The sequence below is a fragment of the Chionomys nivalis genome, chromosome 14 (genome assembly GCF_950005125.1).
Source record: "Chionomys nivalis chromosome 14, mChiNiv1.1, whole genome shotgun sequence".
Lineage (NCBI taxonomy): Eukaryota > Metazoa > Chordata > Mammalia > Rodentia > Cricetidae > Chionomys > Chionomys nivalis.
Genome location: NC_080099.1, coordinates 4,113,754 through 4,129,361, shown reverse-complemented (window position 1 = coordinate 4,129,361; position 15,608 = coordinate 4,113,754). Strand labels below are relative to the sequence as shown.

Here is a 15,608-nt window from a genome sequence, read left to right as displayed (position 1 = left end):
TTAACTGGACAGGACACCTGCAGCAGTACTGACCAAACAAAAGGTCAAAAGAACACAAACAAAGGCAAAGTCAGGATAACAAAATTATAGTCAGACCAGTCAAACAGCAGGGAAAACAGACACTAAGAAAGCTACCTATGGCTCCTTAAATCTCATTTTAAACATGCAAGAATAGGGTTAGCTGGAGAACTAGTAACACTGAGCACATCCGGAGTCCAATTTCCACTCAGCAAAACCAGGCTGACTCCAGGGCTGGCCAAGGAACATGATGAACCTACAGCCCATTCCGTCAGAAAGAAGGGGGTGCTTTGAAAGAAAGATGGTGTCAGGAAGACTTAGGAGCAAGATTAAGCATTACCAATTTGTTAAAACTCTAAGTGAATAAAGCATTTCAAAGAATTGGTGATGGATGGACGGATGGACGGATGGACGGATGGACGGATGGATAAGTGGACTGATAGATGTATACAGAGAGGGAATGGGACCTAAAGGACAGCTCTGTTTATATTGAGTTCAGGGCAAATGGGCAAACACAATAGTGCTAGAAAGAGAAAGTTATATTGACAAAAAATATATCAGACAGGATTCATGAATGGAACTAAGTCGGACAGAGTATTTTGATATGGAGCATAATCTTTGCATGATGTTTAACCTGTCTCTCCACAAACCACTGACTAGTTCCAAGGTAAAAATAAAACAATAAAATAAAATGTGACTCACAGGGGAGGGTAATAGTATCTTGGCTAGGTGATCAAAACCAGCATCCTCGATAAAGGGCAGACGGACACAGTGAACCCTAAGATGTGACATCCTAATAACACCTCATTACCCAAGCATCACATCAGCCAAGAATAGAAAATCTATGACTAAGTGGAAATCGCAAGCAAACATGCCACCAGTAGTGTTTTGTTTAAATAAATAAAATGGTGAGAAAGCCCACCCACCTCAAAAATTGAGCGTCACAAAGACAGCAGTTAAAAAAATGTTCAAAGTTACAGGAGGTTGAGGAGTCATGGAGACTAGATGTAACTTCTGAAGACAGACCCTATGCCGACCCTGACAAATGTAATAAAGGCATTTTAGGTCAACTCACATTACTGTTGACGTACATTTACAAAACTGATTAACACTACAGCCATGCAAGAGACTATCTCTACTGGATTTCCTTTGGTTTGATTTGTTGGGTTTTTTTGTTCTTTAAGGCAGGATCTCACTATGTAGTCATGGCTGAGAAGGAACTCAGAGATCCTCCTGCCTCTGTCTCCCAAGTGCTGGTATCAAAGCAGATCAACGTCATGCCCAGTTCATTCTTAGGAAGTTGTCAACCAAGTGTTCCTGAGTGAAGGGTCATGATACAAACATATACGGGAGCCGGCTCAAGCACACACGCACTCACACAGACACATACACATGGATATGAAGACCAAGTATACGAGAAGATGACAAAAGGAGAAAACAAACAGGCAGGGCCAAGGAGAGCGCTCAGTGATAAAGATTTGCCTAACACACACAAGGCCCTGGATTTTATCGCCAAGAATAAAGGCAGAGGGGGTGAGGTACAAATTGACAACAATACAGGAATCACTATAAAACTTACATAGAGCCGGGCAGTGGTGGGGCACACCTTTAATCCCAGCACACGGGAGGCTGAGGCAGGCGGATCTCTGTGAGTTCAAGGCCAGCCTGGTCTACAAAGGGAGTTCCAGGACATGCTCCAAAGCTACAGAGAAACCCTGTCTTGAAAAACAACAACAAAAAAAAAAAAAAAAAAAACCTTGCATAGATAGGTATTCTAGGGGAAAATAATGTGTTTATTTTCACATTTTTCTATTAAATTTGGAATGTTTTCTGAATAAAAAGTAAAATAAAAAGGAAGGGGGGAAGGAAGGAAGGAAAAGAATGGGAGAACAAAATAATTTTATATATTAACTTATATACCAAGAACCATTTACCAAAAGGACTGGAAAGACTAAAATTGAAATAAAATCAAACATGGTCAATCAGTTCTAGAAAGATGGCTCACAGTAAAGGGCACAATTACTCCTGTAGAGGATCTGAGTTCACAACCGCCTGGAACCTCAGCCTCTGACTTCGGTGGGCATCTGCATTAAGTACAGAGACACTCACACACAGAGACACATGCACAGACACACTCACACACAGAGACATACACACGCACAAACATTAAAAATAATTGTCTTTAAAAAATATTTTAAAAGACCATCAACCCGGATAAAGTCTGGAATTTTAAAACTATCTGCAGTCAAGGACACACTGCACGCCTCCTCAGTATGGAGGACATGGTGGCCTCCTCCCAACACAGCCTCACAGGATGCTCCAGTATGACACTTTCCTTGATGTTTGTTTGTTTCCTCTGAAAGAGTGTCTTACTACTATGTAGTCTAGACGGTCCTCAGACGCCTGCTTCTGACTTCTAACTGTTGAGACTACAGAGTACAGGTGTGAACCACCACATCTGAGAACACAAGCAAGAGAACACAGGTAACTGGAGGAGAGACAAGTGAACAGTCCCTGAGCCTTCTCTCCTCAAGTGCTAATCTCAATCCGAAAGCCACGTTTTCTGTGCTTTGGGCCAGGCTTTCTCCCTGGGATCACCTTCAAGCTCTTACTTTTTGAAAAAATCAAAGTATCAGTGTAAGAATCTCACTTTCATGTCACTGAATTTCAAGTTCTTTAACGTTGCATTAGGTCTAGTGCTCACTAATTTTAAAAGAGCTTGCTGACACTGTTTGCAAGCTTTTTATGTATTTTTGGTCTCTCCATAATAAAATGAGCAGTAACCTGACTTAGTCCTAAACACTGAAGCAGGAGACTATTTTGCAAGTCCATTAGACATACTATGTCTGCCAGTTTTCCTATAACCAAGACAATTTCCAATAAAATTTTGTGGATTACGCATTTGAAGAAACAAAAAAAAAATAGTATTCAACATATAAACAGGTCTCTCAGAGTCTGAAAACACTACCGCCAGCAGCAGACAAAGTGAGGTCCCACATATAAGCTTTTTGTTTTTAATCAAGATTTTGTTGTTTTGTTTTTGATTTTTTTTATTGTTTTTGTTTTTTGGGTGGTTTTTGTTTTTTTGTTTTTTGATTTTCGAGACAGGGTTTCTCTGTGTAACAGCCCTAGCTGTCCTGGAACTAGTCTCAGGCTGGCCTAGAACTCACAGTGATCCACCCACCTTTGTCTCCCAAGTGCTGGGATTAAAAGCGTGCGACCACCGCCCGACAAGATTTTGTTTTTAATTATGTGTCTGTGTATGTTTTAGTGTGGATTTGTGTACATGAGTACAGTGTCTGCAGAGGTCAGAAGGGATCATCAGATCCATGGGGGATTGGAGACGCAGGTGACTGTGAGCTCCCCAACAAGAGTGATGGGGACTGAATGCAGGTCTGCAAAAACAGCATGTGCTCTTAACTGCTGAGCCGTCTCTCTAGCCACCTTTTCCTTCCTTCCTCTCTTCCACTCTTTTGTTTTGTTATGTTCTGGTTTCGGTAAGAAGTCTTTAAAAAATTTTAGGGGCTGGAGAGTTGGCTCAGTGGTTAAGAGCATTATCTGCTCTTCCAAAGGTCCTGAGTTCAATTCCTGGCAACCACATGGTGGCTCACAACCATCTGTAATGAGATGTGGTGCCCTTTTCTGGCCTGCAGACATACACGCAGACAGACTATTGTATACATAATAAATAAATAAATAAAAAATTTTAATAACTAATGTGTACAAGGAAAAAAGCATAATCACACACATACACACACACAAATACGACTCAATTTCAAAAAAATACAGTTAAATTTGTAGGAAAATGAAATGGCCAAGAATGTATTATATTAAGCAAGATCACAAAAAAATCTCAGAAAAAATAAACCAATATTCTCTCCTATTTGGGATATCACTGATAATGTACGGATTTATGTAAACAGAAGTACATGAGGGTGCAGTGTGGCATGGAGGAAGGAAAACAGAAAGGCTAACTACAAGGGGAAGCGGAAGGACTGATGCAGGCAGCGGGTATGAAAGAGCATACAAAGCCAACTGTTTTTCTAGTTATACTTCTGTCATGGTTTGTTTTGTTTTGCTTTCGGTGATGGATATGAGCACAAAAAACACTGAAGAGCTGGCCATGGTGCTGCATGCCTTTAATCCCAGCACAAAACGAAGAGAAGCCATTACTCTGGACTTGGGTCTGAATTAGATCCCGAAAGACGACATCACAACGAACTGGAGTTACTCGCTAAATGCTGCATCACCAAAACTGAAGTTTTAAGGAACTAGAGCCCAAAACAGACTATTTTTTCCTAAAAACAGGAGACTCTGGTGCACCTAAATCTGACATGGCGACTCCTCCGTTTTAACTCTCATTTGTAAAAAGTAGCTTGCTGGGAGTGGTGGTGCATGCCTTTAATCTCAGCACTGTGGAGGCAGAGTCAAGATGATCTTTGTGAGCTCAAGGCCAGCCTGGACAACACTGCAAGTCCCAGGAGTCAAGGCTATGTAGTGAGACCCTTTCTCACAACAACAAGAAAAAGTAAGCTGAAGGCTGGAGAGATAGCTCCATTGGTAAAGTGTTTACCTCACAAGCAAGAGGACCTGGGTGTGAGCCCAAGAGACCACATAAGTGCCTGACACGGTGGTGCACACTTGCATCCCAACGCTGAGGCTGAGCAGAAGGAGCCCTGGTGATCACAGGCCAGTGGGAGCGCTCATCTCAAAGCAGGATAAAAGCAGATGTATGTGGCATACATACACGCACATGCACACCCACACCCACACACACTTTCTCTTGCTTGGAAAGGGGATGTAAGGAAGCTGATACTAAGTAGCTTCTCTCTCCCTATGTTTCTTTGTTCCCACCTTACAGAACCCCTCACTTCACCTCTGCCCTGCCCACACATTCTCCTGTTTCGGGGAGCGGGGGCTGTGCTGGTGGTGAATCACAAAGCCAGTCAGCCCTTTATGCTGTGCTTCGGTCTTCCTGCATCAACACCAACCCTCTACCAGCACAGCTAAGGAGCAAAGGTATGAAATTCCAAGGATAGATTCTGAATGAGAAAATCTGCTCTGTAGCAGAAACTTACACTTCAAAGAGTCCTCTGGGTGATGCTGGAAAGCTTTATTTGGGAACCACTGAGCCTCCCTGACTCTTCAAAAAGAAAAGAAAATATACATTTCATGCTTATGTACTGGACCCTTACAGCTGTAGACAAAGAATATGTTGAGGGTAAGGGTCAGCCAAAAACACAAAATGAACATATTTAAACAAGACTACTACATGGGTCTCTAAAGATGCTTGTCTGCACTATAGTATGCTATATAAACTTCCTTCCAATGTCACACTTTAGCAAGTATTGCCGTGATGTCACAATAAAATACATAAGAGATACCAGATCCTGCTTCCTGAAGGTTCTTAATGAAAACCATTTGATCTCATTTTTAGAAAGACTGTCATTTCTATTCCCTTCCTTCAATGACCTAAAATTTCTAAGCTATTTTTAAAACTGCATTACCACCTTCCTTTAAATTCTAATGGTCTTATAATTATATTTTAAATTAGCATGCACTCCTTTAACTGATACTCTTTATTGAAAAATAATTGATCTAATATACATCAAATTCTGCTCCTTAAGTCACACCCAGCAGAAACCACTAATGAACTATATACATCCAAAGAAGTGGCTGTTACTGGTTCTAAATCTCAAACACAAAACTCCAGTTATATTTATCAGGGTTCTTTCTGTATAACAATTAGTAACTGAAGAGCATGTTGAGCTTGAGTTACACTTGATGATTAAGCCAGTGTTACTCAGCCTGCATTAGTCTCTTTCCTACGCTTTTAATTGCCTTACCTAGCTTTATTTAAATCTATTTTTAATAAAAGAAAAAAGATCCACTATATAAGTGGAAACAAAAGAGAAGTACGAACACCAAGCCCGCAGAAAAGTATTCAGAATTAGAGCATGGAGATCATCTAGCTTTCCAAAGTGGAGAGAAACAAGAGCCCAAGAACCTGAGACTCTGCTGTGAAAAACGTAATTACACTCCACATGTGCTTAGAAGGGGTCATATGGGGTCACTTCCCTGTGCCTTACTTAATGCAGACAGCTCTGCCACAGAAGGTCTCTCTAGCTTTTACCCTCCTGGTAAGGGACTGAGTCTGTCAGAAACTATGACATTCCCTAATTGCAAGTGCTTGACAGTTCTCACAATTTTGACAATTTTAGCACTTTGGTTATCAAACAAAAATAGTAGTATTATTTGGTTCTAAAGTACATTTAATTTGACACAGGGCTGCTGGAACCACATTTCTACTCCTCCTGCGTAACTTTCCAAGCAGTGGCAGTGAAACCGTGACAGTTTAACTGGTAGTTATAAGACAGAATCCCAGTGCAGACTTTAATATGACATAAGAAAACAAGGTTATCAAGAAGGAAAACCGCCAAGTGTTGATTTCCCAAAAAAATGTCCCTTTTTCTCAACAAACTGTCTGGGCAAAAGGAGATGTTCGAAGCCGCAACGAATCATAATTATATTTTAAGTCAGCATGCACTGCTTTAACTGATACCTACCGTAAGCTAGACAGAAAATGAGGAAGTCTGTCATCTACTAGAATGATAAAGGCAAGTGTGTTGCTCTGAAAATAAACTACAAAGGTAAAAGAAAGAATAACTTGGAAAAAAGAACACCTCTCACAGGTCTGCCTCTGCACTCACTCATTTCTACTGTGGCCTGACTTTTGTTTGTTCCTCCTATTTGTCTGTGCATACATGACTTTTCCCTTTAAACAGCTGGACTGCTCCCACTGATAACCGTGCCCACAGGCAAGCTGTCTCTCCTGTGAGGCAAGGATAGTAATAAATAAAGCCTGCTGCCAGAGGCCATTATGAGGTAAAGTCAGTTATTTAATGACATATAAACTTGTCAATAATGTGCTCAAAGCGGTGCCTGGGACAGAGGAAGTAATGAGCAGGAATTAACAGAATCAGGAGACCAGTTTTACTGTCATACTTAGGGGTCAAGATCAGTGAAATTCCCCAAGATCACATCTTCACCTCCAGCTTTCGCTTTTCGCTTTTCATACAAACTAAACAGAGCCCACGAAGACAGGCGTGTGAGACAGAAATAATCTAAGACCTAGAGCACAGACCACAGTGTAGGAAACACAATGTGTTACCTGAGTCCTTCCGTGTAGACCTCCCTCCCCTCTTTACTCTTCTTAGAAAGGTAAGACTCTTACTGTCTCTCTCTGTGTCTCTCTCCCTCCCTCCGTCTGTCTCCCTCCCTCCTTCTCTCTCCCTCCTTCCCCCTCCCCTCCTCCCTTCCCTTCCCCTCCCTCCCTTCCTCCCTCTCTCCTTGGTGTTTCCCTTTTTAGAATTGAGTAGGGATCCAATGCACTGCATACACCAGACAAGCACAACCTAGAAAGCTACATCGCAGACCTTACCTGCTGTTTATCAATTATGTCTGTATTTTTAACAATAATGCAACTTTGTTCTGTGTGCTTCTGAACTTTAAAAAGTGGAGACAGCGGCGAATACTATATACAGTCTTGTACATTTAGCTTTGTTTGCCATTAATACTTATATCCCTTTAGTTGGAGAGAGGTCTTCTCAAGCTGCCTGTGGTAGAGAAGGTTGTCAGGATAGTGAGGTATGGCTGGCCTCAAGCCTATGTTCTCTCAGCCTCCAGAACAGCTGGGGTTATAGAGACTCAGACAAGCCTATCTAAGGCTTTCCTTTGGTACATGGCTCCAGGCACTCAGGTAAGTTTTCCCCTGGGCCAATGTTTCTCAAATGTTACCATCACCAGGGTTTGTCAGCCCAAGTCTTTAGCACAGAAGAAACAGGCAGACAGAGGTGTTTGTGAGTTTGAGGTTAGCTGGATTTCCATAAAAAGTTCCAGGCCAGCCAGGACTACACAGTAAGATTAATTTCCATTAATTATGGAAAACAATTTGGCACCAGTGCTGTAAAATAAAGACTAAGAGAGAATAATTTGAACACTCAGGTGGCTGATGAAGGATTCTGAGTCAGAGTACACACAGCTCACATCACTGTCAATTTACAGTCACACACATACTCCTTGTCTTACCTAAGCACTCTGAATGCTTTCTAACCTCCCAACAATACTGCCAGGCCTTTTCGCTGTATAAGTAGTACATAAATTACACACCAATTAGTTCCTCTAGCTACTGATCAACGGGAGCATCTTTATACTTATCTCTTTGGTGTGTATAAAATATATACTTAAAGATTCTTTTCTAAGTGTAAGTGTGTGTGTGTGTGTGTGTGTGTGTGTGTGTGTGTAAGAGAGAAGGAGAGAATGGGTGAGTACTTGTAGAGGAAGTCAGTTTCCGCCTTCCACCTTGTCAAGGCAGTCTCCAGTTTCTGCTTCTGTCCTGTGTATCCCAGGCTGGCTGGCCTGCAAGCTTGCGAGCAGGTCTCCCGTGTCCCTCCACTGTCCATCTCACGGGACGAGCACAGGGCTGAGACGTGTGCTTACTTGCCCTGACTTCTCACTTGTTCATCAGGCTTTAGCAGCTATCACTTTACCTGCTATCTCCCTAACCTGTTTCCTATTATTCTGACTTTTGCTGCTTGCTCTTCAAATAGCATTAAACTTTTACCAATAATATGTACTGACACATTCAATTTTGTTAATCTGCCTGATCATTTCTGGGTCTTTTTCATATACAATTATCCAAACTAATAATGACAATAAAACTCATTTTTTCCCTTATGACTTGTACCTTTTGTGATTGACTCAAAAATCTCAAGTCATACATACAACTATTGCCCTGGATTACCTTCTAAACATTTTATAGTTTCGCCTTCAATATGGAAGTCTTTTATTAGGCTGTACATGACTATTTCCAGCTACATAAATTAGACATGCATCCCATGAACAGCAAGCTCCTATTTGCTGATGCGCACACATACAGACTGCTGCAATTTTAAGGTGTGAAAGTGGAACAAGCGAACCTGAGAAGGCGCTTGACACCTGGAGCCCTGCTTCTGACTGCCACACTTCCCAGGCCTCTGCTCAGCTACCCTGACAGCTCCCAGAATGCCCTGCCCTCTTTTAGGGTACCCTGTGCCCTGCAATGGCCTTCCTCCCTCCTCCTGGGCTCTACCGTACATTACGACGTGTCTGATAACAAGACTATACACTGCCTGGGGGCAAAGTGCCTACAATCAGACATCTAAGGACTGAACTGTTGGACGAGTGTTGGCTAACGTGTCATGAAGTCAGTGGACTGGCCTATGACTCAAAGAGCGGCTATACAGTCACACTGCCTTGGCTAGAAACTAGCTCCACCATTTAAGAGCTGCACAGAGCTGCACAAACTGCGTGCCTACCCTAAACTGAATGCACCATAGTGGATAAAATGTAGGACACGGCTTCAAAGAATGTGCTGGGGACTAAATGAGATTATGAAAAGTTTACACTAACTAAGAGCTCAAAACATTATTGTTATTTTCATGGAATTCTGTGTATTACCTTTATTACTCCTTAGTACCAAGTCCTTAGTATTTCAGACACTTCCAATTTTCTGGGGTAAACACAAGAGAGCCAAATTGTTAAAAAGGTAACATTACATCCAGAAAATTACCATGCACATAAAAGCATTAATGCTCAAAAGGAGAAATGAAACTTCCTGTCGGGAGCTATCCATCCATGCCCACCCTCTCCCCAAGAGTCCTCCTCCAGAGCTACCAGTGGGAAAGTTCTGGATACAATCCTAGGAAGCTGTAAGCTCCTTTATACTTTGATGCTGTCATCAACTGCAGTCTTCTCTGCAGCTACTTCTTGGCTATAGGTAGGTAGTCACAATGGAGAGGGAAACAAGATTATTGGAACCATAATTTAATTACAGTAGTGAGATAGTATAGCTGGAGAATAATGAAAAGAATATAAGTCACTTTCCACCAAAAGAAATCTTTAATACAGATATAGGTATGTATACATGAGATATGGGTTGTGTTGTATTTGAATCTGGAATGTCCCCAGCATGCTCCAGTTCTGAACTCTTGATGCCCAGCTTGTGGTCTTATTTTGAAGCCTGTAAATCCTTTAGGAAGTAGAACTTATTAGGCAAAAGATGTCCTGCCCCTGACCCCAGTTTGTTTTCGCCACAGAGGGGAACAAGGATCCTATTGGGTGGGTATCAGACTAAACACCACTCTTGCTACAGTCTGGCAAACAACCTAACTGTCGTTTGTCCGTGATCTGAAAAATCTGAGCAAGGCTCAATTCAAAACTAATGGACGAATTTATATCTGGGGAAGAAAATTCCAAGATATCGTAGCATGCTTTTAACCAGATTTACAGTAAGAAAGACAAAAAGCAGAGCACAAAGATTTGGAAAAGAGTCAGGATGGCAAAGAGTGGTAAGAACACCTTTCAAGTTGTGGACAAAACAATACACAAGGAACTGTAATTAACGAGATCAGCACCGCTAAAAGAAGCAGCTTGCCTCCTTGCTAAGACTCTTGGAAGATGGCCTTGCTGGAGGAGTGTGCCACTTGTGTGCCACTGAGCATGGGCTCTGATGTTTCAAAACCCCGTACCAAGCCGGGTCTTCTCTCTCTCTCTGCCTGGAACTGGAGAACTCGGGTAAGCAACTGTCCCAGCACCATGTGCGTCCAGCCATGACTATATACTATCTCTGAAACTACAAGCAAGCCCCTAATTGCTTCTTTTCTTTTACTTAATTTATGTATTTATTTATTTTTAGTTTTTCTGTGTAGCTTTAGAGTCTCTCCTGGAAGCCACTCTGTAGACCAGGCTGACCTCAAACTCACAAAGATCCACGTGTCTCTGCTTCCTGGGATTAAAGCTGCCCAGCTAAACGATTCCTTTGATAAGGTGTCATGGTGTCTCCTCACAGCCAAAGAACAGTAACTAAAACACTATCCCTCCCAGAAACTGCAATAACAGTTGCTGCTAAGAGCAGAGGCAATTTGATTCCCTGGACTCTCACAAAGACTACACAGTGTAGAGAAAGCTAAGGGTCCTGTCACACGGGACCTGCAACAAACACAAGTAGCACCTCCAGCTGCCTTCACTCAAAACGTTCAGATACTCAAATATATACCAGAGTGGTAAGCACCAGCCAGCACTTGAAATGTCACTTCTTGCTTAGCCAGTTTTTGAGGGTAAATTAACAGAAGTCCAACAAGCTGACTGGTAATAGTCACATTAAACATTTTTGCTCTTCAAGTTACCTTCATATTTTAAAAGAATCCAGGGCTGTTTATGAGATGTTGTGACACAGAAAATATACTGTCTCTCTCCACTCCCTAGGAACTAGGTGGTCTGGCCAATCTTACATCCTACCACTTAGAACTTTAAATGACACAATGATGGAGATGCAGAGGGGACTAAGGAGTGCATCACAAAGGTGGTAGTTTCTCCAGTCAGTAGCAAAATTCTAAGCAGACTGCTTACAGGATGTGGCCAAGCTATGACCTCAGACCCCCAGTCTCTCCTGGAACACATTTCTCCAGCCTGCTATGTCTCTCCCAGTACATGCCCCTTCTGCTTACATCAGTCAAAGCCCATTCCTAGCTGACATCCAAGAACCATGAGCAGCAGTGCAATGCCTCGCCCTCAGAGAACACAGGATCAACACGAGACTGTACTGCCACGGCCAGTTACTACCTAGGCCAGTTACTACCTAGTATTCCGCTATCCCGTCCATCAGTTTACTTGGTACAATGACTGGGACAAAGCAGGCAGGCAAGAAATGCTTCCTGTATGAACTCCACAGCTAGGGAGAATGTTAGGCCACCATGCAGAAACACCCACTAGCACTTATTGCCAAGAGGGTCAAAGTGCCAGGTGGATCTGCACAGCTTAACTCATTCGGGAATTTACAAACTAGGATTCTTTTCACCACCTAATTAGCAAACCTCTCCCCCTGCCCCCCCCCGTGTGTATGTATATATGTGTGGTGCGTTTACTGATTTTTCTTAAAAGAGAAATAAAAAACAAATTAGCATTCTATTTTACTAGCATTCTCTTCCAGTAAGAAAAGCCTAATTTGGGCCATGCGGTGGTGGCACATGCCTTTAATCCTCAGGAGGCAGAGGCATGTGGATCTCTGTGAGTTTGAGGCCAGCCTGGTCTACAGAGCAAGTTCCAGGACAAGCTCTAAAACTACAGAGAAACCCTGTCTCAAAAAAAAAAAAAGAGGGAGGGGGGGAGGGGAAGGAGGAGGGGAGGGAGGGAGGGAGGGAGGGAGGGAGGGAGAGAGAGAGAGAGAGAGAGAGAGAGAGAGAGAGAGAGAGAGAAAGGCCTAATTTAGGCCAGCAAACTCAAATGTTGTGTCCCACAAGGTTACACCACCCCACCAGGTAACTTCCACTACATTTGCAGATCTGTTTTAGCACTTACAAGGTACATTTATTAAAATAGCCAAGTGTTAGCTTTCCAGAATCTAGAATGATGGCCGGCACAAACAGGAAGTGGAGACATTGCTTTGGGACCATACCCACTGTTTGTGCTTCACTGCAACTTTTCCACAAACCTGAAAAACGCTTAAAAAGGTTTTTGTTTGTTTGTTTTTGTCTTTGGAGACAGGGTTTCTCTGTAGCTTTGGAGCCTGTCCTAGAACTAGCTCTTGTAGACCAGGCTGGCCTCGAACTCAGAGATCCGCCTGCCTGTACCTCCCGAGTGCTGGAATTAAAGGCGTGCGCCACCACCGCCGGGCTAAAAAAGGTTTTTTAATGTAACCAGTTCTCATCTGCTGTAGCACAGAGCCTGGCTTGTGCCAACAGGAATACTCCTATCTGGAACAAGACATAGTACCAAACATTTGAATGTGGACATTGATTTTGCTCAAGTTATTTTATGGATGTTTGTAAATTTGGAGTAACTTCTATACAAGGTTGTCCTGCTTTATGAGCTATAGCGTATGTTCAACCGACAGGAGGTCGTCAATACTTTCTAATCAGTATTTTGTTTCAAGATGGCCTAAGATCCCACCAATTGGGTACATACTGTGTGTGACCAGCCCTGTCAAACATAGGCTAAAAAGTCACCATTGAACTTTTACATCCCATTACATAATAAAAAAAAAAAATCGGAGAAAGGGGGGAGAGGAGGAGGGATACAGAGAAAGAGAGGAGGTTGTAAGTGTGGAGCAGTGTGTTCACAGAAGCCAACTCCGCCAAGAGGTCCTGTTCCAGATACTGACGCTCCGCTCAAAACCCAACGCTACCAACAGGGGTCAGCAGCCACTGCTCCCATCGTCCAGCAGACTGAGCTGCAGACAGAAGGCAAGCACAGCCGGCGGTGGTCCCGAGGGTGCCGAGGTTAAGTGGGACGAGGCGCGCTGACCACTGCCAAGCTGACCGGTGTCGATCGCCGCAGGGGCCCGAGTCCCCGGGCAGTCGGGCAGAGCAGGAACCTCCCTTTCCGTCGTGGGCTCCCGGGCACCGGCATGGCGTAACGGAAGAAGCGCGAGTGGCAGCGGCGGCAGCGGTAGCAGCGGCTTCGGCAAGGCACCCGGGTGCACGGGAGCGGGCTGCGCGGAGCCTCTACCGGGAAGCCCGTCCCTTGGAGCAGACGTTGGGCCGCCGGGGAAGCGTGCTCCTCCGGGACGGACCCGGGAACAGCCGATCCCGGAGCCGAGGGCGGCGCGGCGGACTCCGAGCACGGCTGTCAGCGCTCCAGCCGAGGGGAGACCCGCGCCCGAGGAGCCCGAGAGGGCGCGAGGCCGCCGCGGCCCCGACAGCTGCAGCACCGGCCGGAGGTCGCCGGGCAGCGGGACGAGCGCCGCCGACGGGCGAGGGCGTGGGTCCCGGCGTGCGGCGGGGCGGCGTCGGCCCCGGCGGGGAGGGGCGGAGGCGGGGGAGGGGGCGGGAGCGCGGCCGGCCCGCGGGCACCCGACGCCGCGCCGCCCGCCCGGGCCCGCAGGCCGCTGCCCCCGCACCCCGCGCCAACGCCAAACCATCCCCGCCCCCAGACCCCCCGCCCCGTCGGAGAATAACTCACCTGTTTGTCGGGGAAATCGCTCCTGCTCGGCCCTCTGACTGACTCCTCCGGCTCACCGTCTTCCCTCTGGGAGGAAGAGGCGGGACTTCCTGTTTCTCCGTTGAGCTACTTCCGGCGGTTCCCAGGGCGACTGCTCTGGATGGCGCGCAGAGCACCATAACCGAAAAACAAAGATTTTACAACTGCCTGGGTAAAGGCCCAAGTTCGCGTCCTCTTTTTTTTTCCTTGAATAGCCGTCAGCTCGGCGTGTCGAGTTGTTTTCAGCCCTGCAGTACTTTCCGGAAGTCCCTAACACAGAAAACAGGAAGTTCCACCCTCCCTGCTGGAAGGGAAACGGAAAGCCTAGAGAGTCAATCTGTAGGGCAGAAGCTGCGAGGGCTCCGGACGGCTGGGTCTCACCGGGAGGACCGTCTCTTCCCGAGGATGCTCGGCGGGCCGAGCCCAGGCAGCACCTCGCGTCCGGTCTCCATCCCTGGAACCCGAGGGCGGTGCCGGGAAGGGCAGGGGCGTGGCCTGCGCAAGGGCCTTGCTCTGCATCGGGTCCCCTAACGGGTCCGTTCAGAGTCGCTGTGCGCGACATAGGGTTACCCCAGACAGTGAAAAAAAGACAATCCATCGACGCCAGAAGGGTATCTCCCGTGTGTAGACCCAGGGACCCCCGAGTCTAATGGGGCCATGAGGATAATCTAGTTGAATTTTCTTTTTTTTTCTTTTTTTTTTTTTTTTAATTTCGAGACAGGGTTTCTCCGTAGCTTTTGGTTCCTGTCCTGGAACTAGCTCTTGTAGACCAGGCTGGCCTCGAACTCACAGAGATCCGCCTGCCTCTGCCTCCCGAGTGCTGGGATTAAAGGCGTGCACCACCACCGCCCAGCTTCTAGTTGAATTTTCATTGTGATTCACATCCACGTGAGGGAATTGCATCTACTGGAATAGACAGTTTCCAAGATGGTACATACAACTAGTGAACGTGGAGCATAACTCTAAACTCAAGAGTCAACCTTTTGTAGTCTATAGTGCAGACTCAAATCTCATGACCAAAATTGGCATACATGTCTATGCTCTAAGAAAGTACAGTGGACTGGGTAGGATATGGCGTTTCAGTGGCTCCTGGATCTTAAGTAGTTTCCACGTTGCCTATAGTTAGCAGAGTGGGAACAGGAAAGGTACATAAGCAAAATAATAAGGAAGGGAGGGGTTGATTGCTGGGTAGGAAGCAGTATTAATCTTCGTTATCCTTATATTCCTCTCCCTTTTACCCCCGTAACAAAATACCATCAACCGAACCTATTTAAAGGGATTCTCTGTTTCCGTTCGCAGTTTGAGAGTATTCATTCCTATACTGCGGAAGGAATGGGCAGTGGTTTCCTCAGTGGTATCAAGCTTGTGACTGCTGCTGCTCTCTGGGCAGCTGGGAAACAAACTTCCATCAGGAACCAGAGGTGATTATAAAGGTCAAGACCCCTCCCCTAGTAAGCCATTTCTGCTGCACGTCTCAAAGGTTCCATAGCCTACTCCAAACATCTCCACCAGTCTGGGAAGAGGTGACCCAGCACAGAATCATTTAAAGAAAGTTTCAAACTCCAGCCATGATA

At 45.1% G+C, this 15,608-nt stretch overlaps 1 protein-coding gene across 1 annotated transcript in view; it reads right to left on the bottom strand.

The window, feature by feature from the left end:
• The window catches only part of Znf407 (zinc finger protein 407), a 361,311-nt gene extending 346,829 nt beyond the window's left edge, over positions 1-14,482 (bottom strand). The window contains exon 1 of the mRNA XM_057788496.1: positions 14,017-14,482. The gene's annotated coding sequence lies outside the window, so the exon portion shown is untranslated. The remainder of the gene's footprint in view (positions 1-14,016) is intronic.
• Between the last annotated feature and the right edge of the window lie 1,126 nt (positions 14,483-15,608).